This window comes from Callionymus lyra, chromosome 7 (assembly GCF_982586985.1).
Source record: "Callionymus lyra chromosome 7, fCalLyr1.hap1.1, whole genome shotgun sequence".
NCBI lineage: Eukaryota > Metazoa > Chordata > Actinopteri > Syngnathiformes > Callionymidae > Callionymus > Callionymus lyra.
Genome location: NC_141824.1, coordinates 13,534,743 through 13,561,467, shown reverse-complemented (window position 1 = coordinate 13,561,467; position 26,725 = coordinate 13,534,743). Strand labels below are relative to the sequence as shown.

The 26,725-nt window shown below is 35.4% G+C and overlaps 1 long non-coding RNA gene across 4 annotated transcripts in view; it reads left to right on the top strand.

The window, feature by feature from the left end:
• LOC148075104 (uncharacterized) overlaps positions 1 to 22,924 on the top strand; it is a 71,206-nt gene extending 48,282 nt beyond the window's left edge. For all 4 annotated transcript variants that reach the window (XR_015711861.1, XR_015711862.1, XR_015711864.1 and 1 more), the window contains exons 2-3: positions 22,143 to 22,161; positions 22,828 to 22,924. This is a non-coding gene — a long non-coding RNA (uncharacterized LOC148075104). The remainder of the gene's footprint in view (positions 1 to 22,142; positions 22,162 to 22,827) is intronic.
• The last annotated feature ends 3,801 nt before the right edge of the window (positions 22,925 to 26,725 follow it).

Genomic DNA, 26,725 nt, shown 5'->3' with positions numbered 1-26,725 from the left:
ATGATGGGATTTTTTGATTAAAAAAAAGTTTTTTTTAAATGGTTAAAAAAAAAAACAGAAAACAGACATCTATTGTTCACGTGTGTAGAAAAATGATAAAAACTAAAAACAGATGAAAATCTAGTCGGTGTGGAGTTAAAAAGGCTGTGAGTAAAGCGGACTAAAGTACCAAAGCATCATTTACTCCATAATTTGATGCAAATGGTGTGGAATGTGGGAAAGCAAACGCAAATACGCTGGAATGGGAATTTAATGAAACCGAACATTGATGTGAAAATGCCGATGTAATCATTTGCGTCTCGGTTTCAAACACACACACACAAACACCACAGACACACACATCTGATGAGGATGATTTACTTTAGTAAAAAAAACAACAACAACAAATAATCCACTGCAACAAATACACTATTTATGGTATTAACCAGGAATTTAGCAAACGATTCAACAAACCTGAGAGTTTTGATTTGTTTGGCACATTGAGTTGAAATGTTTTCCCTGGAATATGTTCACTACATGTAATGTGATAAATCCATCAATAAAAAAAAACAAAAATATGCATAAATAGAAATATATATATATTAATATATCTGATCAAACATTTGGAACATCAAGGATAGAAGGGTAAGAACCTTAAGGTCTATGACTCATAATGAAGTAAACAAATATTGATTTATATACAAATTAATGCAATGTATTTGGATGATTTCGTTTTATTTCAAGGTATGTTAAGAAGCTGTGACCCTGTTGATGTAAACTTTGAATTTATTGTTTTGTACTTGCTATTGATTGACAAACTTTAGAATGAACCCTAAGAAACGGCTTATCCTCAAGATACAATTTATATCATACATAATTGAAAAAAGCAAGATGAAAAGACTCCACTAGATGCTTTTTTAAACTCAGGGCGCCACCTAGTGACCCCTGGAAACTAAGAAATCGTTTCATGAAGCTTTAATATCTTGCTTTGAGTTGATATAGAGCAGAGTCTGCCATCTAGTGGACTTTGGAAGCAACAACACTGCTTCATGAAGCCTCATCAGCTCCCTCTAGTGTCGAAACAGTATACTTAATATAATAAATACAATATTTGCCAATTTTGTGTGAGTAAAAATTGTTAACAAAACAAGACGATAACTCGTGTCGTGTCAGGTTTTACATACTGCTCAGATGAAAAAGTATCTCAGTACTTCATATGAAAACGCTCTCTTCGACCCACTGATCTGAATGTGTTTGGGTTGTTATGTAGTTAATATCCTTGTTTAAATAATATTTAGAGACTTTTACTCATTCATAACATAAAAAACATGACTACAGAAAGAAAAAAATGTGTCAAAATGTTACGTGTTGTTGCTTTAAATCAACTGAAGCCATTCATCGGTTTATGAACTCGATCACTTGACCCTACGTGACCTCCTCATCTCCACATCTCCTCCGTGTTGATCATGCCGACTCTCCAAACATCTGAAAAGAAACGTGTTATCTCTCATGCGTGACCCAGACCAGGTTAGGGCGTCCTGGTCTTTTTTAAAGCTGAGACGCTGATGATAGTCAAGACGTGGATTTGCAGTGACGAGTTGGAAAATGAAATTGGTGGGAAGGACGAGTCTGAAGCAGAGAGGAGAAATGTGCAGAGAGTCGGATTAGTTTGTCACATAATCAAAGTTTTTTTTCTCAAATGTCACAATAACAAGTAGAATCTGTGGAAGGAGTTTTCAGCTTCAGATTTGTCTTGTAATGAGTCCACTGTGTGGAGAATTAAAGACTCTCCTAATGAAGGGATGTCAAAGTACACATTCTGTTCATGAAGTAATACTTATGTTCTAGGATAACGTAGTTAAATAGTATTTTATTTCTTTTTTTTTTTTTTTAATTCAACGCATGTACTTTCACGATCCAATCGACATCGCTTTCACAACAGTAGGCTGTACTCTAGTACTTTGGTTATCAGTGCCGGGCCACTTTTTGTGTGAATCATTTTTAATGGATTTACATCGATTTTATTTTTCAAATCGGCAGATTGCCGTATTTTTCACACTTTTATGTCCAATGGATTACAAGGCTATTTTAGTTATACCATAATATTATGTTACAGTACCCATTACTCCCTGTTACTCTGCAAGGGTCTGTAGTTAGTCAATACTGCACAACTTTTGGAGTAATACTGAGCTTTGCGGAGTTATAATAAAAATAAAAAAGAATTTATATCGAACCTTTCAAGACACCCAAGGATGCCTTACAAAGGATAAGAGCAGAACAAGAAATTGTGTATCATTGAAAATACACAAAAAATACATTTAAAATATTACAGAGAATAAGCCAATTTGAAGAGGTATTATTTGAGTTTAGTTGAGTTTTGAGAGTACTACTACTGGGCCTCGCCGAGTACTACTACTGGGCCTCTCCGAGTAGTATTACTGAGCCTCTCCGAGTAGTATTACTGAACCTCTCCGAGTACTACTATTGAGCCTCGCTGAGTAATACTACTGAGCCTCGCCGAGTAATACTACTGGGCCTCGCCGAGTTATATTACTGAGCCTCCCGGAATAATACTACGGAATCGGGGTTTTACTATGAGGCCGCGTGGGGATATACTACAGAGCCTCCCGGGGTAATACCATGCTGAGCTATGTACCACATTAAACCGGGTTAAGGTCAGAAAGTACAACCAAAATACCAAATGTGTGGCAAGTTGACGAACATTTAATCTGAACTTATCTTTTTAAGTTAAGTTTTTTTTTTCCAATAGTGGAAACCTTCGGCGGATGAAAGTCTAACACAGGTGGACTGTACACTCCCTGTTCCTTCATTTTTACTTCAGTACAAATAAAAGATTTCAAGAACCTGTACTCATCTGTGTGGACATTACCAACACTTCCCTCTTTTATGTTCCACTTACACATGTTTGTCTTTATTATCCAATTAGCATTTAAAGTATTTCATCGCTCTTGTACTGCTAAAAATGTGTGTTTTTCCTCTTTTAAAACAAGTTGCCAATAACAGCCCTTTGTTCTGATCATATCAGTGCATGTGAAGTGGTAGGAAAAAAAAAAAAAGAAAACGATCTGGTTTAAGCGCTGCCCTCCTCCTGCTACCTCATTCTCTCGTCGTCTTCCTCGCTCACGTCCTCGCTTCCAATCCGCCATTATTAGTGCTTCAATACTCCAGAGGGCAAACAAACTTTCAAAGAATTCCCCATAACCTGCCAAGCGAAGCCCATTTCCCTCTCCATGCAATTAACTGTGCCAACATTTACAATAATATGATTACAGACACTTTGGCAAAGTCATGCGAGGAACACGGGGCATATTAGATATCAGCAAGGGGTTGATCGTAATGGTCGTGTTTCCCGGAGACTCACATTTTCATGAGCACGCGGTGGTGACTGCCACTAAATTCTTCCCCCGGCAGTAAAAGCCAATGCACTGGAACCATGATAACAAACACTTTCTTTCTCATCACTCTTATTTCCTTTAGTTTTTTTGTTTTTTTTCGGAGCGACCCGCCCCCCACCACCACCACATCCCTTCTTCTTTATGTCCCGTACCCCCTCACCCCCAGTGTCCTCTACGCACGACTCAATTAATTAAGTCTTTCACAGCCATGTAATTAGGAACATTAGCGAGTCATAAACTTGCCACGAGTCTTGAAATGATGTGCTGGCCCTCAGCAATGTGTTTGTAATTCCTTTTAGGGAGACAACAACACCATGGGGTCCTATAGATCTTCAGTGTGTCCCCCCCTACTGTGTTCCCCCCCCCACCCCTCCAGCGGTGGACCGCTCTGCCATGACAGACTCTGAACAGAAGTCCTCGTTGGGCTGAGAGGGACGACATGATGCCCAGGATTGTTGGCACCCACCGGGAGACTCTGCCAGACTTCCAAGACTCTTCTTACTGTCAAACACACTTTTTTTTTTTTAAACACAGTCAAAATGCCACGATATGAGATCTCTCTAGACAAAGGCCACCAGATAAAACTCTAGATACAGATCAGTACCAGACTGTGAGCATGAGCTTTTTTTTTTTTCCCCCCTCAAGAATTCATAAATATATCAGCTAGTCTGTATATTTATTATAAAACACAGCTACAGACCTCATTTTAAACATGTTTTTGGAGGTTAAAATGTAAAAAAAAAAAAAAAAAAATATTGTTGCAATATTCTGTAAATGTATTTAAGTTTTATATTTGTATATTTCCCACCAAATCTTTACTTTGAGTTTTATTTATATTACATTTTATTGATGCATACTTTCATAAAGAAGCCAAAAACAAATTACATTTTTACCATCAATCGAGCAGGGAAGTAAAAAGAAAAACCCATTGTACACACATTTTTAACAGTTTTTTTTTGCAACCCTAAAACTTTCTGGACGAGTGTGTGTGTGTGTGTAACGACTACAGTACAGGAAGATAAGACAAAGTCAAAAGCAACAGTTTATATCACAAAAAAAAAAAAAAGTTGATAAAAAGGATGTAGGAAAGAAAATGACAACACATGAGCTGAGGAATTGACCTGAAACAGATAACGGGACAGAACAAACGGGGATCAAAACACACAGACAGAAAAATAACATAGCGGTCAACACAAGCATAGGAAAAAGAAAAGAAAATGGAGGCTAAAAATCACTTTCTAAGAATAAATCTAGAAAGTTTAACATAAAGAGAAATGAGGGATTCAAACACACATATGAAAACAAAAGGGATTTAAAAAAATATATAGTGGTCAAAACAACTCTACAATGGTAATATAAAATAAAAAAAATGTAGACTCAAAAATCACACATAATAAATCTAGAAAATGCTTAGAGAGAAAAATACAAGAACAATTTAGAAGCAAAACACAGACAGAAAATGGAAATATAAAAATAGCGCAGCGGTCAACACAACCATACAATACCTAATAAATCGGTTAAGCCAAATTCTATGATTTAATTTAGTTTATCACCATTTCTACCAATAGTTTTAAGTAAATGGGGGCGGGACTAGATAAGCTTCTGCTTCTCCCGCTGTTCCCTTTCGGAACATGCATGTAAAATGTGAACTATGATGAAATGTGATGTTGATGATATAAACTTTCATGCCCGAAATAAACAATTAATTCATTCACAATAGTAATACAAACATGATAGAAAAAGTAGAATCAAAATCACAGTCACAGAATAAATCTAGAAAACTCAGAGAAAAATATAAGAACAATTGAGTAGCAAAACAATAGAAATATAAAAATAACGCAGCGATCAACTCAAACATATGATAAACAGAAGATCAAAATCATACTCAGAATAAATGGAGAAGGCTATAAAAAGAGAGATTACGAGAAGAAAAGGGAGATCAATGTCACCATCAAAGGTTGATATGAACAAGTGAACTGGAACCAGGAGCTTAAGTAGCTTCAGCTGCTGTTGATTACTGACTGGTTTCAGCCGCGAGTTGTTTATCAATGACTTTTATTATTATTATTATGATGACCATTGTTTTTCAATAAATCATGGTTAATGTTGTGAAAACATTTTTGCTTCCCCCCCAGAAATTATTTCATAATGTTTTTTTACAGGTCAATTTAACATTTGTGTTGAAAGTTGTTTTACTCTTGCTTAAATGTCCAGCAGTTTTAAACACCACACATGTATGAAGCAACATGAGTTGGACTTGTGAATGTAAGCTAGTAAGCTCTCATTGTCTAAACTGTGACTTTTTCTTATTTATTTATGAATAACAAAAAGTGGGTTAAAATATGTATTTATAATTCAATTAAAGAGAGTGGAACATTCACAAGATGTCACTAAAAGTCAGTGTTAAAAATTTCAGAAAACTATGCAAAGTTTTTGAAATATATTGTGTAGAATTGTATTGCTAGCTGAATGTACTGTAGAGAATTGTATCGCAAGCTGAATATATTGCATTGAATTGCATTGCGAGCTTAATAAATCGTATCTAATTGTATTGTGAGCTGATTATATTGTATCGAATCGGTATTGTTAGCTGAATATATCGTATTGTGTCATGAGCTGAATATATCATATCGAATAGTACTGTTAGCCAAATATATCGTATTGTATCGTATCGTGGGCTGAATTTATTGTATCGTATCGTGAGCTGAAAATATCGTATCTGTTTGTGAGATCGAAGTATCACTAAGTAGGTATGTAAATTAGAATAACAGTAGGCTCTAAAACAAACAAAAAAAATCACACATGAAGGTACTCAAGGTCGGGTACATTTTACTATAACAATATAGCAATGTATTCAAAATATACGTTTTATAATCACAATTACACTTATTTAGTTTTTCTTTTTTTTAAACACATGAACATTTCAGCTTTTTTATTAACTGATTAGTTAAAGGTATTGGAATATTTTCAGAGTAAACCATGTCTTTTTGAAGGTACACGCAATAATGTATATTCATATAACGGTCGCGAATTTTCTTCGTCCAAAAAGACACTTAAAAAAACCTCCAAATACGTCCTTACTGCTCGTTTGTAACGTCCCTTTTGTATTGAAGCCTCGACAAGAGGAATGTTTCGTAATAAAATGAAACAAGTCTTTATTTTAAGATTGTTTGTAGCAGAAGCTAAAAGGCTAACATGCTACACAGACAGGAAACACATGAGGGCGAGTAGAAAATGTGGGAAATTTGAATGTTGTATATGGTTGTTGTGTACCGTATATTTGATCGTATATTTGATGGTTTGTTTACGTACAGTTGGCCGGCGAGTGGCCGCTAGCCCTCCAGGTCCTTCTCTCTTAAAAAATTCCCATCTGTTTCTTCCACTGAAAAGGTTAACGCCATCAATTCTCGTTTGATTCCAGCTCAAGCACTCATCAACAGCCCTTTTCTCTCCTCCGGCTGCTTCCTGACCTTCCAATAACCATAGAACATTGTTTCTGTTTACCGTTTGGCCAGAGATGCAGGCGGGACCGCGGCGCGAGTGTGGGGGGAGAAAAGAAGAGCCTGGGCTGCTATTGATCGGCTTCCACATGTATTGAAACCAGATATTGATTTCTCGCTTTTTTTTTCCAAATGGGAAAAAAGTGCATTGTCCGACCGAAGGAGATTTCTGTGGGGATTTGGGGAAAGAGGAGTTGAAATGAGCATCCGGAGCATCGCCGTCTCCTGTGGATTGTGTATAGGTCCGTGGTAATTGAATAGAGAGAACGGGGAGCTTCTCTCCGATATGTGCTCCGCTCAGACTTCTCTGTCCGTCAAAGTTTCTTTTGTAACATTCCGAGATGAAGGGAGACTCGGGACATTTTTCAACAACAAATACTAAAGAAAACCTGATTTTCTGTTTGTATTGTAACTTTATATTTGACATTTTTGTCAAAGTATTTCTTAAATAATTGATTAAATCAGGCGTTTACATATCATAATGGTATATATACTTAGATACATTCGTCGGAGACTCAAGATTAGTCTGTGCTTTTACAAAAACACTTTTTTTCATAGTTTTTTCTCATTTATTTTAAGTTTATAAATATGTCTGGTTTACTAAGATCAACCAAACATGCAATAATCCAAGTGTGTCCCAGTGATGACAGCAACACGACAAAAATAACACAAAATAAACTATTAAAAATGTTCGCATAAATACAAATAAATAAGTGTTTTTTAAAACAATAGATTCACCAAAAACCTCAGTAGTATCAGGTTCTTCTTTTTGTACAATTCATCCAGACCAAGTCATACTTTATTTATTTTTTATCTGTTTTTATATCACTATTTATTTATTTTATTCAATGGCTTTTATGTGATGTCGTCTTTTATTTGGATTCATCCATGGATTTTTACTTTAATTTAATGCTTTACTTTTTATCTTAATATGTTATTTTGTTTTGTAAAAGGTATTTATTTTGACTAATAATTGTTTCTAATATTAAACATATTATTGCTTTATTCAGTAAATACAATTATTATCTTGACATAATGGTTGAATGCATGACTGTCAAAGCAGTTTGTGACCCTGGTCTAGAAAGGCGCTATACAAATAGACATTATAATTATTATTATTATTATTATATTATAATGATTATGTATAACCATAACCATGTGTTATTCTGTACTTTCAATCCCCATATTCGACTGTTTCCTTCTCCTTCCGTCTCGCCTCATATTATCCAACAGAAGCCATTGTTTGCGAACAGACCCCGGGATCGACTCGTCTCGTCGTCCCTCTCGTCTCGTCGAGCGTCTCCACCTGGACGACCATCACGCTCCGCTGTGTTCTCAGCCTGTCGCCGCCTGCTTCTCATTCAGCCGCCGTCGGCCGCGCTCTCCCACTCAATTTGCAATTAAGAGTAAATTGAGAGTGTTGAGGCCTGAAGGCAGGTGGGTATCAACACAAGGAGACGGTTGCCTGGCAACTGGAGGGACCGGCTGCGGCGGGACGAGCTCACCTGCTCTGTAGAGGGCAGTGTGGGCATGTTTGAGCGACGAATCACCATCGATAGAACCTTTATTCATTTATGTTTAAGAAATATATGTACAAACAACCAACTGATGCTAGTTTTTTATACGTGTTTCTGTTTCATTTTGTCATTCGTCAATACAATTATTATTATTTTTGAATTATTATTTTGAGCATTTCTCTAATTCTCTGTGCAGTGTTCACTAAAATGACCAAAACCTTTGTTTCTCAAGATAATATTTTTAATTATTGATTGATTGATACAACTTTATTTGTCTAATATTGGAGATATTTTAGTAGTAAGAGCAGTTTAAAAAAATCAAAGATTAAACATAGATACACATTGTATCAAGACATAAAGTACACATATTAAAATAACAAATATAATATAATATATATATATATATATATATATATATATATATATATATAATATAAAATAAACATATTAAAATCAAATAATGATAAATAACAATGTTATTACAATTATGATTCATCATCAAAGATACTAAACTTTTGCACTTCCTCAAACACGAAAAATGTGTGTCATTAAATTGGTTTTTTTTTTTTTTTAGAAAAGAACTAGCAATTTTATGGACCATTTGCTCTGATATTTTGTTAATTATCGGCCCCTTTTTTCTTGTTGTTGGACTCATCCATCTATCTATCTATCTATCTATCTATCTATCTATCTATCTATCTATCTATCTATCTATCTATCTATCTATCTATCTATCTATCTATCTATCTATCTATCTATCTATCTATCTATCTATCTATCTTTGCATCTATGTATCTATGTATCTATGTATCCATCCATCCATCCATCCATCCATCCATCCATCCATCCATCCATCCATCCATCCATCCATCCATCCATCCATCCATCCATCCATCCATCCATCCATCCATCCATCCATCCATCCATCCATCCATCCATCCATCCATCCATCCATCCATCCATCCATCCATCCATCCATCCATCCATCCATCCATCCATCCATCCATCCATCCATCCATCCATCCATCCATCCATCCATCCATCCATCCATCCATCCATCCATCCATCCATCCATCCATCCATCCATCCATCCATCCATCCATCCATCCATCCATCCATCCATCCATCCATCCATCCATCCATCCATCCATCCATCCATCCATCTATCTATCTATCTATCTATCTATCTATCTATCTATCTATCTATCTATCTATCTATCTATCTATCTATCTATCTATCTATCTATCTATCTATCTATCTATCTATCTATCTATCTATCTATCTATCTATCTATCTATCTATCTATCTATCCCCATGTTGTGTTACCTGCATACTACCAAAAAAACGAATCTAGACAGTGCATGAGTGTGTGTATGAGTGTGTGTGTGTATATGTGTGTTTTGACCTGGAAGAGCAGCAACAATGTGCTTTGTGCAGTTTGATGATTGAAAAAAAGTTCAATAGAAATCATTCCCAGTGTACCTCAGAGATCTCAAATATATACTGTTTGTATTTCTTTAACTTTAAGTTGCAACTATAAACCTGCATTGAGTCTTAGAAAATCCCCGACAAGCAGCTTGTGCAACATCAATTATAAACACACTAAGATGATGTTACTGGAGAATCAAAACTGTATTTGATATCTTGTTTGTGTGTGCACTTGTACTTCTCTTTATTGATGGTTGTTTTAGTTTATTTTCATTGTATAGTTTCTATTCTATTAACAATATTATTTGTTTTTATTACTGTTTAATTCATTGTATAAACTTTCTGGTGTTATTGTAATATGTGAACTGTATGTCTTAATAGAATGTAAATCTATTCTTGTTTATTTTTTTCAGTTTTGAACTGCTCTAAATACTAAAATATTCCCAATATTGGACAAATAAAGTTGTGTCAATCAATAATTAGAAATGAAAGACGACTGTCTTGAAAAAACAAGGTTTTTGTTAATAATCAAAGTTTTCTTTTGTCCATCATGATCTCCAGAATAAATATCTGAATTTCTTCATAAACATTTGTTCATCTTAGTCACTGATTCGTTCCTGAGCTTCACACACACTTAATCCGCAGTAACTTTAGGAGGATCAGGAGGAAATGAGGAGGAGATGGACTGGAGTGAGTGAGATATGAGTGTTATGCCTCTTCAAGCCATTTTAGAACATGTTTATGTTTCTGTATAGTCATTCAAAACATGTTATATAGACAGAAAAACACACACTTTAGATGACATGTATCAAATCTAGCCTATTAATGTCAATGTTTATACGATGACTATATGAGTCAGTGTTTAAGATAAGACAACAAACAGAGATAATGGATGTCAACAATTATACATATACGAGAAAAACAGAAAATATTATCTAATTAGATCATGTGAAATAGAGTTTGGTACAGTTTTGTGCTTGAAAATGATCATGTAAACTACTGACCCTAAAGGGAAAGACTTTAGGGGGGAGGACTCTATCAGGTCAAGGGAAAGGGGGCGCAAGCAGGGGGATAAAAAGACCCCCCATGAAAATCAAAATATGTCCAATTTTGAGGAAATGTAAACCTTACTAAGTAAGTTCCATTTCCAGAGTTAGGGCTCATTATTATAAATTGTATAGGGGAAGAAAGGGGGGCAAAATACCCCAATTAAATTTAAAAATATCCAATTTTTAAGGGAATTCAAAACATATATAAAACTAATAAGTAAGAGTAAGTAAAGATTTCCCCAATTTCAGCTCATTTAGAAAATTGTAAGGGGGCAGAAAAGGGGCAAAATACCCCCCATGAAAATCTAAATGTGTCCAACTTTGAGGGAATTTAAACCTTATATAAAATGAATTAAGTTAGATTTCCAGAAATTCAGCTCATTTTGTAAATTGTAAGGGGAGAGAATGAGGTCAAAAGACCCCATATGAAAATCAAATTCTGTCCTATTTTGAGGGAATATAATCATTTATAAAACTAAGAAATTTATATTTCCAGAATTTGAGTTAAGTTTGTGAATTGTAAGCGGGGAGAACGAAGGCGAAAGACCCCCATGAAAATTGAAATACTTCCAATTATTAGGAAATTTAAACCATATTTAAAACTAAGTAAGTTATATTTCCAGATCCCCCCTCTCCCCATGAAATAGATCAAACTTTGGGGAAATATAAAACATAAAAAGTAATATCAGATTTTCATAATTTCAGTTCAGTTTGTGAATTGTATGGGGGCAGAAAGAGGGCAAAAGACCCCCATGAAAATTAAAATATGCCCAATTGAGAAAATGTTACTAATCTAAGTAAGTTCGAATTTTGAAAACTAAATTGTAATTGTAATGCAATTGTAAGGGGGCAGAAAGGGGGGCAAATGACCACCTATGGAAATTGAAATAGATTACATTTTGAGGAAATTTAACACGTACTAGTTAGTTAAATTTCCAGAATTAGAGCTCATTTTGTAAATTGTAGGGGGAGCAGAAAGGGGGGCAAAATACCCCCCATTAAAATTTAAACACGTCCAATTTTGATGAAATTCCAACCATATATAGAACATACTCAGAAATCGGGGGCAAGGACCCCCCATTGGAAATGGAAATGGGCCCAACATAAAGATAATGTGTTGCCATATATTAGCGGCGTGTGTGCGTGGGTTGTGTGCTCGACATCCCAGCGTGAGGCCTGATCGCTCGGCAAAGGTGGCGGGAACGTCGGGACGAGCCGAGGTGGGAGGAAGCGGAAAAGGTCACAGGGAGTGTGAGAGAGGAAGCGTCGAGGTAGATAAGTAAGCAATGGAAACCCGTGAAGCGTTCAGCGTGGGAAATGCACCGACACACTTGTGTAACCCTCTCTTTTTTTTTTTAAATAAAGAAACGTCTTTGAAGATTTTTTTCTTCCACTATCATTAGAGTTAATAAACTAATGGGATGATTATCTTGTGTTTTTTTTCTTTCTCAACCTTCATTTGAGGGTCACTTATTGCCGTCACACCTGATGATAATTAATAAAACAATTCAATCTGAGCGAGACCCTCGCGAAGGTTCCAGGGATGTAAAAAAAAAAGAATAATCTGGTTAAAAACAGACGATGACATCACGGCGGGCGAGCCCTCCACGCTGGTGATCAGTTAGAAAGAGCCAGATTGGCCCTGATAAGACAGCGGCTCCAGATAAGATAAGTGATTTTCCACACAAGCTACATGCTGTATTCAATTTAGATGGAGAGATATGCATGAAATAAATTGGATTTGGAGGGTGAAAATAATACATTTCAATATTTGCACTTGTTGTTTGGAGAGCGATTTTCCACGCTGGGAGATTGCTTCCATTTGTTTATTCACTTTCAATAAAATCAGCAGGAAAGTTTGTTGCCGGTGGTGACTTGGACACCACAGCATCTGCATCCTTCAAGAAATGTTGAAGAATGTATTAATGTCGTGAACTTACAGGTACTATTTGGCTTAAATAATACTTATTTTTATTGATAATCCTTAGATACCCATGCAACCAAAATACTGAGAGAAAATAAATGTTGTTTTATTGTAAATATATATAATAAAAGAGTTCATATTTATTATTATTATTATTATTATTATTATTATTATTATTTATTTATACATATCTCTTTATTTCTCTTTGTTCTTGTACTTATTTTATTTTGATTTATTTTTTTATGAAAAATTGCTGAATTTTCTGTGGCTATTCGAAAAAAACAATTTCCCGAAGGAGACCTCCTAAGGGATCAATAAAGTTTTACCTTACCTTACCTTCCCTTACTTACTTACATACTATGTAACATAATCGCAACATTAAAAAAAATCATATTACTGTATCAATTTATTTTTACTTTCAATTTTATTTGGGTGCCTTCAAATATAAAAATTCTAATACAGATATTTTATTTTTATCATAGTCTGAAATAATCCGATTTTTAATTTACAATAAACATACAAATATTCACTGCATTCGTTAATTTTTATGTGGCAATTAAACCCCCAGATGCTAGACGCATGCGTTATCCCTGTCATGACTTGGGACGAGAGGATACAGTCAACTCCAGCTGAAAATATTTTGGATGTCAGTTCGATTAAATGAACCGAAAGAAAGTGGAAAAATCCCAAGTTGACACCAAAATTCAGTGTCCTCTGAAATCGTTTGGTAAGGTTGTAAAGGTGAATTGAAATGTATCGTATCGTGAGCTGAATATATCGCATTGAATTGTATACTGAGCTGAATATACCGAATCGTACAGTACAGTAAGATGGATACATTGCATCGTGGCATGAGCTGAATATTTCTTATCAAGAGCTGAATATATCGCTTTAAATTGTACCGTGAGCAAAATATAATGCATTGAATTCTACCTTGAGCTACTTATATCGTATTGAATTGTATTGTGAGCTAAATATACCGTAATGAATTGTATCGTGAGCTGAATATATTGTAAATAATCTTACTGTGAGCTTAATATAATGTAATGAATCGTATCATGAGCTGAATATATCGTAATTAATTGTATCGTGAGCTGAATATATCGTAATGAATTGTATCATGAGCTGAATATATCGTAATGAATTGTATCATGAGCTGAATATATCGTAATGAATTGTATCGTTAGCTGAATATATCGTAAATAATCTTACTGTGAGCTAAATATAATGTAATGAATCGTATCGTGAGCTGAATATATCGTAATGAATTGTATCGTGAGCTGAGTATATCGTAATGAATTGTATCGTGAGCTGAACATATCGTAATGAATTGAATCGTGAGCTGAACATATCGTAATGAATTGTATCGTGAGCTGAGTATATCGTAATGAATTGTATCGTGAGCTGAATATATCGTAATTAATTGAATCGTGATCTGAATATATCGTAATGAATTGTATCGTGAGCTGAATATATCGTAATGAATTGTATCGTGAGCTGAGTATATCGTAATGAATTGTATCGTGAGCTGAATATATCGTAATGAATTGAATCGTGATCTGAATATATCGTAATGAATTGTATCGTGAGCTGAATATATCGTAATGAATTGAATCGTGATCTGAATATATCGTAATGAATTGTATCGTGAGCTGAATATATCGTAAATAATGTTACTGTGAGCTAAATATATTGTAATGAATCGTATCATGAGCTGAATATATCGTAATGAATTGTATCGTGAGCTGAATATATCGTAATGAATTGAATCGTGATCTGAATATATCATAATGAATTGTATCGTGAGCTGAATATATCGTAAATAATCTTACTGTGAGCTAAATATATTGTAATGAATCGTATCATGAGCTGAATATATTGTAATGAATTGTATCTTGAGCTGAATATATCGTAAATAATCTTACTGTAAGCTAAATATATCGTAATGAATTGAATCGTGATCTGAATATATCGTAATGAATTGTATCGTGAGCTGAATATATCGTAATGAATTGAATCGTGATCTGAATATATCGTAATGAATTGTATCGTGAGCTGAGTATATCGTAAATAATCTTACTGTGAGCTAAATATATTGTAATGAATCGTATCATGAGCTGAATATATCGTAATTAATTGTATCGTGAGCTGAGTATATCGTAATGAATTGTATCGTGAGCTGAATATATCGTAATTAATTGTATCGTGAGCTGAGTATATCGTAATGAATTGTATCGTGAGCTAAATATATCGTAATTAATTGTATCGTGAGCTGAGTATATCGTAATGAATCGTATCATGAGCTGAATATATCGTAATTAATTGTATCGTGAGCTGAGTATATCGTAATGAATTGTATCGTGAGCTGAATATATCGTAATTAATTGTATCGTGAGCTGAGTATATCCTAATGAATTGTATTGTGAGCTGAGTATATCCTAATGAATTGTATCGTGAGCTGAGTATATCCTAATGAATTGTATCGTGAGCTGAATATATCGTAATTAATTGTATCGTGAGCTGAGTATATCGTAATGAATTGTATCGTGAGCTGAATATATCGTAATTAATTGTATCGTGAGCTGAGTATATCGTAATGAATTGTATCGTGAGCTGAATATATCGTAATGAATTGTATCGTGAGCTGAATATATCGTAATGAATTGTATCGGGAGCTAAATATATATCGTATTGAATCGTATTGTGAGCAAAATATCGTAATTAATTGTATCGTGAGCTGAATATATAGTAATAAATTGTATCGTGGGCTGAATATATTGCATCGTATTCTACCTTGAGCTACCTATATCGTATTGAATCATATCGTGAGCAGTATATCGTAATTAATCATATCGTGAGCTGAATATATCGTAATGAATCGTACTGTGAGCTAAATATATTGTAATGAATCGTATCGTGAGCTGAATTTATCGTAATTAATTGTATCGTGAGCTGAATATATCGTAATTAATTGTATCGTGAGCTGAATATATCGTAATTAATTGTATCGTGAGCTGAGTATATCGTAATGAATTGTATCGTGAGCTGAATATATCGTAATGAATTGTATCGTGAGCTGAATATATCGTAATGAATTGTATCGGGAGCTGAATATATATCGTATTGAATCGTATCGTGAGCAAAATATCGTAATTAATTGTATCGTGAGCTGAATATATCGTAATAAATTGTATCGTGGGCTGAATATATTGCATCGTATTCTACCTTGAGCTACCTATATCGTATTGAATCATATCGTGAGCAGTATATCGTAATTAATCATATCGTCAGCTGAATATATCGTAATGAATCGTACTGTGAGCTAAATATATTGTAATGAATCGTATCGTGAGCTGAATTTATCGTAATTAATTGTATCGTGAGCTGAATATATCGTAATTAATTGTATCGTGAGCTGAATATATCGTAATTAATTGTATCGTGAGCTGAGTATATCGTAATGAATTGTATCGTGAGCTGAATATATCGTAATGAATTGTATCGTGAGCTGAATATATCGTAATGAATCGTATCGTGAGCAAAATATCGTAATTAATTGTACCGTGAGCTGAATATATAATAATAAATTGTATCGTGGGCTGAATATATTGCATCGTATTCTACCTTGAGCTACCTATATCGTATTGAATCATATCGTGAGCAGTATATCGTAATTAATCATATCGTGAGCTGAATATATTGTAATGAATCGTACTGTGAGCTAAATATATTGTAATGAATCGTATCGTGAGCTGAATTTATCGTAATTAATTGTATCGTGAGCTGAATATATCGTAATTAATTGTATCGTGAGCTGAATATATTGTAATTAATTGTATCGTGAGCTGAATATATCGTAATTAATTGTATCGTGAGCTGAATATATCGTAATTAATTGTATCGTGAGCTGAATATATCGTAAATAATCTTACTGTGAGCAAAATATATTGTAATGAATCGTATCATGAGCTGAATATATCCTAATGAATTGTATCGTGAGCTGAGTATTTCGTAATGAATCGTATCGTGATTTAAATATATCGTAATTAATCGTACTGTGATGTAAATATATCATACTTAACCTTATCATGATTTAAATATATCGTAAAGAATTCTATTGTGAGCTAAATATATCGTAATTAATTGTATCTTAAGCTGAGTCTATCACTACACCCTTACATGAAATGCATATCATTTTACAATGCATTGATACATCCATTTTCACACGTTCCTGTATTCGACCTAAAAGACGTGTCAGGGTTCGGCCGATCATAGGAAGCGTCCACACATAACGTGTTGACCCACATACACTGTGTAACTGATGACTCCTCCTCCAGGGTTCAGACAGTCACATGTGTCATCCACACGACAGCAACATTTGTCACTAGAACTCAGTGCTAGTGTGAGACCCGTGTACATTCTTAGTGTATGTGTACAAATATAGTATATTTAGAGTTTAAAATAACTTCAAATGATGTTGGGAGTCGCTGCCGTGTCTTTAAATGAAGTACTATCTGGATGTGAAGTCGTGTCAAGGAGAAAATAGCTTCATGGCTGTGAGATTTGTAACGCTTCATCAGCTCACGCCTACTCCCGCGATTGGTCAGGGGTTGGTTCGATCGAGCGTGTCTCCTTCTCGCTGCTGGGGGAGACGAGAGTCAACATGGCTTCAGTGAATACTACCAACAAACTGTGGCAATTAAAACAGTGTTAAAATGTCAGGAGTGTTGATTCTGTGAAGGAAAAGGAAAAAGAAGAACTTAAAGGCAAGATTAAGATGAGGCATTATGTTGTGAAGTATCTCTGTTTGTGTTTATTATTCTTTTCGATCGCATCTTGTCTTTATGATCAGTTAACGGTTAATTTTTAAAATTAGTATAACTGTTAAATACATTGTATACATCTGACATACTTTATTAAATTGTAAAATGTCCAACTTTTCCTACTATAAACAATTTTCAACTATAACTATGTAATCTAAAAAAAATCAACTGGAATCAGTACAATTTTCAACTATAATAAAACAATTTTCAACTATAATTGAACCCTTTTCAACTCTAATCAAAAAGAATTCAACAGTAAACAAACATTTTTTGAACTGTAATTAAACAATTTCAATTGGAATCAAACAATTTTCAACTGTTATCAAACCATTTTAACTATAATTAAACCATTTTTAACTATAATTAAACAATTTTCAACTATAATCAATCTATTTTCAACTATAAACAAACAATTTTCAACTATAATCAAACAATTTTTAACTATAATTAAACAATTTTCAACTATAATCAAACAATTTTCAACTATAATCAAACTATTTTCAATTATAATCAAACTATTTTTAACTGTCATCAAACAATTTTGAATTATAATCCAACAATTTTCAACAATAATAAAACATTTTCTGACTGAAATCAAACAATTTTCAACTATAATCAATCAATTTTCAACTATAATCAATACATTTTCAACTATAATCAAACAATTCTTAACTATAATCAAACAATTTTCAACTATAATCAATCAATTTTCAACTATAATCAATCAATTTTCAACTATAATCAAACAATTTTCAACTATAATCAATCAATTTTCAACTATAATTAAACAATTTTCAACTATAATCAAACAATTTTCAACTATAATCAAACAATTTTCATGTGTAATTTAAATAAAATCAACTGTAATCAAACAATGGAATCAAACACTTAAACACAAAAAAAATAAACTTCATAATAAGCTGAATATTAACTTGAGTCACGTGCTTCAAAATGTGATCATTAAAGATTTAGAAAGCTATTGATTATTTTATCCAGATGTTATTGTATTTTCTTCAGGTACTTTCATCAACCGCTGAGGCTAATTCTAGTGTACGCCGTGCTGAGAGTGTGTGAGAAGCAGAAGTCAATATTCTTGATGTGTGTACATCAATACTGACAGCTTATCACTCGCTCACAGCACAACCTAAACAATGACTTCATTTGTGTCTTTTCCTTGGACACAGAGAATTCCCGAATCGAGAGAGAGGTCTCTTGGTTTTTCCCCGGCATTAGAGAGGAGGACAAAGAGAGCCGGGCGAACAATCAGCAGACACCCGCAAGAACAATTACAGCTTTATTTATTGTTGTTTTTTTTTACGGATTTTCACGCGTAATTTGCTGTAAAATGCAACAATGGACTCAGAGATAATGACCAGAATAAGACGAAGTGCTGCCAGACTCTGCTGAGAAAATGATGCTCAGGTATCAATTGAGCGAGAATTTTTAACCTTTATTTTTATTTTCCTAAGATCTGTCTTTGTTTTATTTTATTTTTTAAATGAAGGACATGTGACGACTCAGTCCATGAGCTGCAGGACGTTTAGAAGCTTCATGACCCAGTTTAGGTGCAGTTTACTCATTATAAAGCATAGAACATATGTCACCCTTAATTAAAATAAATGTAAAAACGGTAAAACAAATTTACAAACTTACAAAATCACAAATTCCTGAAACACATTTACAAACTTTGAAACAAGTTTAAAAACGTACAAAATTAAATATTCCTGAAACACATTTACAATCTCAGAAGCAAATTTACAAACTTAAAAAAATCAGTCTGGAAAAGCGCTGTATAAATAACAATTACTTACTAACTTACTTACTTACCTATTCCTGTAACACATTTACAATCTCAGAAGCAAATTTACAAACTTACAAAATCACATATTCCTGAAACAAATTTACAAACTCAGAAACAAATTTACAAACTTACAAAATCACGTATTCCTGAAACACATTTACAATCTCAGAAGCAAATTTACAAACTTACAAAATCACGTATTCCTGAAACACATTTACATAGTCTGAAACAAATTTACAAACCTAAAAAATCAATAATTCGTGAAACACATTTACAATCTCAGAAGCAAATTTACAAACGTACCAAATCACATATTAATGAAACAAATTTACAAACTCAGAAACAAATTTACAAACTTACAAAATCACATAATCCTGAAACACATTTACATAGTCTGAAACAAATTTACAAACCTAAAAAATCAATAATTCGTGAAACACATTTACAATCTCAGAAGTAAATTTACAAACGTACCAAATCACATATTCCTGAAACAAATTTACAAACTTACAAAATCACATATTCCTGAAACACATTTACATAGTCTGAAACAAATTTACAAACCTAAAAAATCACTAATTTGTGAAACACATTTACAAACTCAGAAACTAATTCATAAAATCACAAATTCCTGAAAGACATTTACAAACTCAGAAACAAATGTACAGACCTACAAAATCATATATTCCTGAAAAACATTTACAAACTGTGAAACAATTTTACAAACTTACAAATCACAAATTCCTGAAACACATTTACAATCTCAGAAACAAACTTGCAAAATCACATATTAATGAAACACATTTACAATCTCAGAAGCAAATTTACAAACTTACAAAATCACGTATTCCTGAAACACATTTACAAACTCTGAAACAAATTAAAAAACTTACAAAATCACAAATTCCTGAAACACATTTACAAAATCTGAAACAAATTCAGAAACATACAAAATCACAAATTCCTGAAAAGACATTTACAAAATTCAAAACTCTAAAACAAAATGATAACTTTCCTGAAACAAATTAACACTTTCTTTAAGTTTTAAATTTGCTAAATGGCTTTGTAAATGTGTTTTGCGCATCTGGGCCACCGTACTGTTTACATTGACTAGATACAGTAAAAAAGGTTTTTACTCAAACTGATTTCATCCAAAAGTAAGAACACAAAGACATCCTTGAAAAACAGTTTAAAGAATATAAACATATATTTTATTAACTCTATTATTAAATGAAATCTGTATAATTTTGTTTTCCAAATAAAGTAATTAAATTACATTATTTTTACATGTCAGTAAAGAGCAATAAAAAACATTTTTAAATAACTTTTTTTCATGAGAGGATGAGGTTTGTTTTAGATAATGATTTGTTTTTTTTATTATTGGATGTGACAAGCATCATTACATATGAAAAGATGTTGATCTTTATAGAAAAAAGCCTTTTCTTTTCAGCATTAATGGAGTCAGAATCTCTTGTTTATTGCTTCGTTTCCCGTGGACAACATTGTTATTTTATCTTACTGCTTATGTTGTCGTGAGTTTTGTGTGTCAGCTCTTAATAAGTCGGCTACGCGCCTAACGATTTCTTTTTGTCTGTTTTAATTGAGTTTTTATTGTTATGTCCTACTTTGCCGTCGCCTCCAGACACAATCAATGTCGGTTAGATTTTGACTTGATTTGAATATATTTGTATATTTTACCCCTTTATTGTCCTAAATAAATACTTTTTTTTCTAGCATTTTTAACAACTTTAAGACAATGGATGTTATGGAGTGATTTATTTATTTTTACAATTTAAAAATATATTTACATTAAATGGGGAGTAAATTATTTCAGAGCAAGATAGTTACAGTCGATGACCCCGAATCCTTCTGCTTTGTTAACCACATGATGATGTTTATTCAGAGTTGAAATCAACACATGCTCTGACCCGTGTGTCGTTTACATTATTTATATTGATATTTAACATAAATACATTTTTGTAAAACAGATGAATTTAGATTTTATGAAACATAACACCTCTATAAATTGTTGGAAAATAAGATATGTAAAAAAAAGGAGGGAAATTATTGAACAAGGAAACGATATAAAAAAGGAAAGAACATACATGGTAATTAGGAAATACTGAAACTAGGATTAAGAATGAAACTAGGCTATAAGGAAGGGAAGTAGGAAACAAGAAAACTACAAAAAAGATTCAGAAAGTAGGACATAAGGAAGAAAAAAAGATAGGAATTAGGAAACAATAAACAGAAATTAAATAGGCAACAATGAAACAGGGAAGGTAACAAGGACACAAGATAGGAAACTAGACATCAAGAATGGAAACTAGGAAACGAGCAAAGAAACTGGGATACAAGGATGGAAATAAGCTTAAAGGATGCAAACTAGGAAGTAAGGAAGCCAACAAGATTGGAAACAAGGAAACAAGCATGGAAACTAACAAGGAAATGAGATGGGGAAACTAGGAGACAAGTAAATGGAAATTGAATCTGAGAAACAAGCACTGAAACTGGGAAACTGGGAAACAAATACATTTAAAATGATACAATAAAACAAGCACATAAATTAGTAAACAATAAAACGTGGAAGGAAATTAAGAAACAAGTAAACAAACTCGGAAACACAGAAAAACAGATAGGAAACAGGGAAACAAGGAATGAGAGGAAGGATACTAGGAAACAAGAAGATAAACATGTTAACTAGAAAACAAGGAAGGAAACAAGTAAAATAGATAGAAACAGAAACTAGGTACCTAAGAGAGACACAAAAAAATAAGATAGAAAAACACAAAACAAGGAATAGGTGGAAAGAAAATGGAAAACCCGGAAACAGTTACCGAGGAAGGAAACAATAAAAAGAGAGGAAATAAGGAAAGATACGTACATTGAAACTAGGAAGCAAGGAATAGGAAGTAAGAAACTAGGAAATAAACATTGAAATTAGTGAACAAGAAAGGAAACAATAAAAAGAGAATCAAGGAAATAAAAGGGAAAATAGGAAACAAGGAATAGGAGGAAGGAAACTAGGAAACAAGGAAAAGAGATAGGGAACCAGGAAAGTAACATAGTAACTAGGAAAGAAGGTATAGGAGGAAGGAAACTAGGGAATGTGGAAAAGGGATAGAAAACCGAAAAAGAAACAGAAAATAATTAACAAAGAGAGAAACAAGAAAATTAGATAGGGAGCAAGTAAACAACATGGAAGCTAGGAAACAACATGGAAGCTAAGAAACTAGGAAACAGGGAAAGAAACATGGAATTTAGGGAACAAGCAATAGGAGGAAGGAAACTAGGAAACAAGGAAAGAAACATGGAAACGAGTTAACATTGAAGGAAACAAGAAAAAGAGAAAGGACATAAGGAAAGAAACACTGCAACTAGGAAGCAAGGAATAGGAGGAAGGAAACTAGGAAACAAGGAAAGAAACAATAGAAAGAGATAGGAAACAAGGAAAGTAACATGGAAACTAGGAAACAAGGAAGGAAATGCATTTATATCAGCAATTATGACTTCTATGGATGTTCAGTGAATCCCCTGAATAAAAAAAACACAGTCGTACGGAAGTCTCTCCACTGCTGACGCCAATTAAACGAGTATCACAAAAGTACATTTTTATGAGTACCTGCCTGCAGGCAGTAAAATAAAAGCTCTATATTTTCCTCCGAGCGGTCCAGAAAACAAATTGGCACATTAAGCAGTGAGTGACTAGAAGAGGCTCTCGGGCCCCTGCCCTCGGGGTGGGCTGAAGGACCAGCAGGGGAGCAGATTCTGAGGCAATATCACTGCTTTATCATTCAGCATGACAGTATGGGGCTCCAGCCCGGGACTCAGATGGGGGCAACCGATGCCAGATGTCAGCTATTAGCTCCTTCTCGCTGTCGCTCCTCGCTCGACATGCACAAATACATACACGTGCCCTCCAACATTGACTCCCTCTGTTCCTTTTGGCAAAGCCAGGCTGTTTGCTTTTGTGGCCCAATGAGCCCTTTCTATTTATCTGTTATGACAATGGAATTGTCAGATCCAAAGCACAAGAGGAAACCAGCAGTCGGTGCCAACCCTGGATTCCTGCCCCCCCGCCCACCCCAACCCTCTCTTTGGACCCCCCCTTCCTTCCATCTAAACTCACTTCTTCCATCCATCCACCTACTGTTTAGGGGCCCGCCCTGCCCGGGTGTGTGTTTGTCAGCTCATGTGAAACTCATGCCCCGGCACCTCCTGCATTAGTACCCATCATTTGAGTCGGCCCGTCTGGCTGCGGGGCCCCCCCCCCCACCACCTCACACCGACACTGCATCAGAGGAGCTTTCGCAGTGCTAATGAGGATTAGCATGTTTGTGTTGTTTATATGTGTGTCACACTAATCCTTTTAGCAATAAGCTGTTTTACAGGAAGTGGGAGTAATTTATTCATGGCACATGTTTCACAGGAGTGAACATTGGCAGGAGAGACTTTCTCCACACGGATTGATGCGAGTTGACATTGTTTGGTAAAAAAAAAAAGATGGAATCGGTAAATACACAAAATAAACATCGTGAATCTACTGCCCACAGACGAGTATTAGCGTCCAGGCTGAGGAAGCGGACGAGGCATTGGATGCTCTGACAGGTGGCATGTGTTACACAACTGAGAAAACCCATCTATGATCCATAAACATTAAACGTAAAGTGAGTCCGATGGAAATTTCGTTTGCTACTGTCATTCCGTACAGTGTTCCTTATTGTATCGCGGGAGTCTGGTTTCCTGGACCGGTAGCTATAAGCTATTATCATAACCCTTTTATAATTGAAGTTTTAAACCCAAATACAATAAACTAATACACTCATGTATGGATACAATTGTTTGACTAGACATTGAAGACTGCGATGAAACTTCATTGATGTGCAGTAATGTTGTGGATACTGACGGTTCTGTTTCATGTTAAATCTCCGGTATTCCAGAGAACTTTCAACAAACTTGCACAAGCGAACACAACCAAAGTAATATGTCGCACTTCGCGAGCCAATAAGCACCCAGGATACAGAGTGGTCAACGCTTGTCCACTAGCCAATGGCATGCTGTCTTATATATATATTCATGGTGCATACCATAATTACACAATATAGCGTTAAAATTGTAATATTTGAAGACATGCAAACCCAAAAACAAACTGTGAAGTGAAAGTGAACGGTGAGGGAACACTTAAAAAGGTTGACACTACTAGTCTTACAAGAACAACGACTTCTAAAGCAACTGGTGAGCCTTCATGGCCGACCAGGATGTCTTGGTGCTCCAGGTGAGGTCATCACAATGGTGAGCACCATGATATAGGTGAAGGAAGTGCATGTGCAGGTGAGGGGTAAACAGGAGGGGTCTCAGCACACAGCCTTCAAAAAAACGACAATGCTTACGTCTGTTAGTTGGGATGTCCAGCTCAAGTGTATGGAGACCCTACACCAGGGGTGTTTGGGATGATGAAAGTAGATGTGAAGACCAGAACCTCGGGGCAGATGAGGGCTTGCATTTGAAGTCCAGATAACAAGAGGGTTCAGGTGATGCCTATTGTGACCACAATTAAATAAACGTCACAATGTACTTTGTATGAATACGATTCTTACTCTTTCTATTGACTATTCTGTTCTAATGTATTAACTTGTGAAAAAAACTATCCACTTTTAAAGGAGGTTACACATTATTTTTTATACCAAGAGAAAATGCAACAGGGAAGCCTACAGCTCCGTGAGGCCAGTTGCTCGCAGGGAAAGGTGCCAGGCATGAAGGTGTCCAGCCATGTCAACCACTACATGCTGTTCATCCAAAGGGTCTGAATGAAAGACCGGCCCTCCTACTCCTCCGGTCCCCACAGGCCCATCAAAGGGCCGATTCTCCACGCCAGCAGGCCAGCCGGGGAGGCTCCAGCCAGGGACAGGTGGGAGACAGAAAGGATAAGGAGGCTGGCGAGCCAGCATCTGAGCTCAGAGAGGAAGCTGGGCTCAGGCCAGTAACTGAACTGAAAATAGTCCTGTCGCAGAATCCTGGGTTCTCTTGCATTTTTTTAGCAGGTACACACTTGTAGTCAGGGGTGTTGGAAAATATTCATACATTTAAATATCGCAATATTTTTTCTTCATGTTACAAAGTTTTGCAATTACACTATTGGCTACTAGATGGCAGCAGTCATTATGTCGTCCACGGCTAAAGGGACCAGGAAATCCCACAAGATGCCGGCGATGACGAGAGGATACAGTTGACTCCAGCAGCTTTTAAAGCTGATGTTTGGACATATTTTGGTTTCAAATCAAAGCAGATACGACTTTGTCAAGGGTCATGTAGTCTGTAAAAAGAGTCAAATGCACGGACAATACTACACTCCCCGTTGTAGTTAAACATGGACAGCATTACTACAAACATGTAATGACTAACTAGAATTATTTAGGGACCAAAGACAGTTTGTTACAATGGAAATCTAAGCACCATCCATTTTTCTGTTCCAGTGGCCCTTGGCTGAGACCAAGCTCCACAAAGGGCTAAACCGCCAAAACACCGTTGAGGCCACTTGAGCCATCTAGCACGTTTTCCACCTGGTGTCCCAGTCCACTGTCCATTTCAGACTTTAAACTTCCCCAGCCGCTCGACATTTTACGCCGGCGTAAATGAGTCCCCCCCACAAAAATCTATAGTGCGTCTTTAAAAAGTGATAACTCTCGTGGCGGGGCCATGACATTGACCCCCCTGGCAGGCCGGTTCCGGTTCAGTAACCAGGCCTCACGGTGCCTGAACACACATATATCTGCGCGCACACACACACGCCAGCAGACCCCAGGTGCACCAAGAGGAGCAGTTAAATTTCATCATTACCCTTTTCTTCCCTGTGTTGTGGGTTTTATAGGGCCTTTTTTACGGCCGGCTCTGAGGGTGCCACTCCGGCTGCAACGCCGCAAAGATAGATAGATGGAAAGGGACGAATAGAGCCACGGAGGTGAGTGGGAGGGGGCAGTTAAAGGAGATGCTTATGAGAGGGTAGGTGAGCAAATGCGCCTACAAACATGCACACTGTCATACGTAGACCCGGTGAAAGTAGGGCACTGGGGAGCGAGAAAAGAGAGGAACGGCAGAAGAAAGACTTGGGCGAGGCGGAGCGAGAGCGGCCATCAGTTGTCACCGTGACTGCTGGCTGATATAAAAACAGTGGTGAGGGTGGCGGATAAGGCGGATGATGAATGGGTTGGAGACACTCATCCATCCCGCTGAAGGATTTGCGGCCAGGGAATCGTGTACAGACACATCTAGAAAGAAAAAGACTGCGTG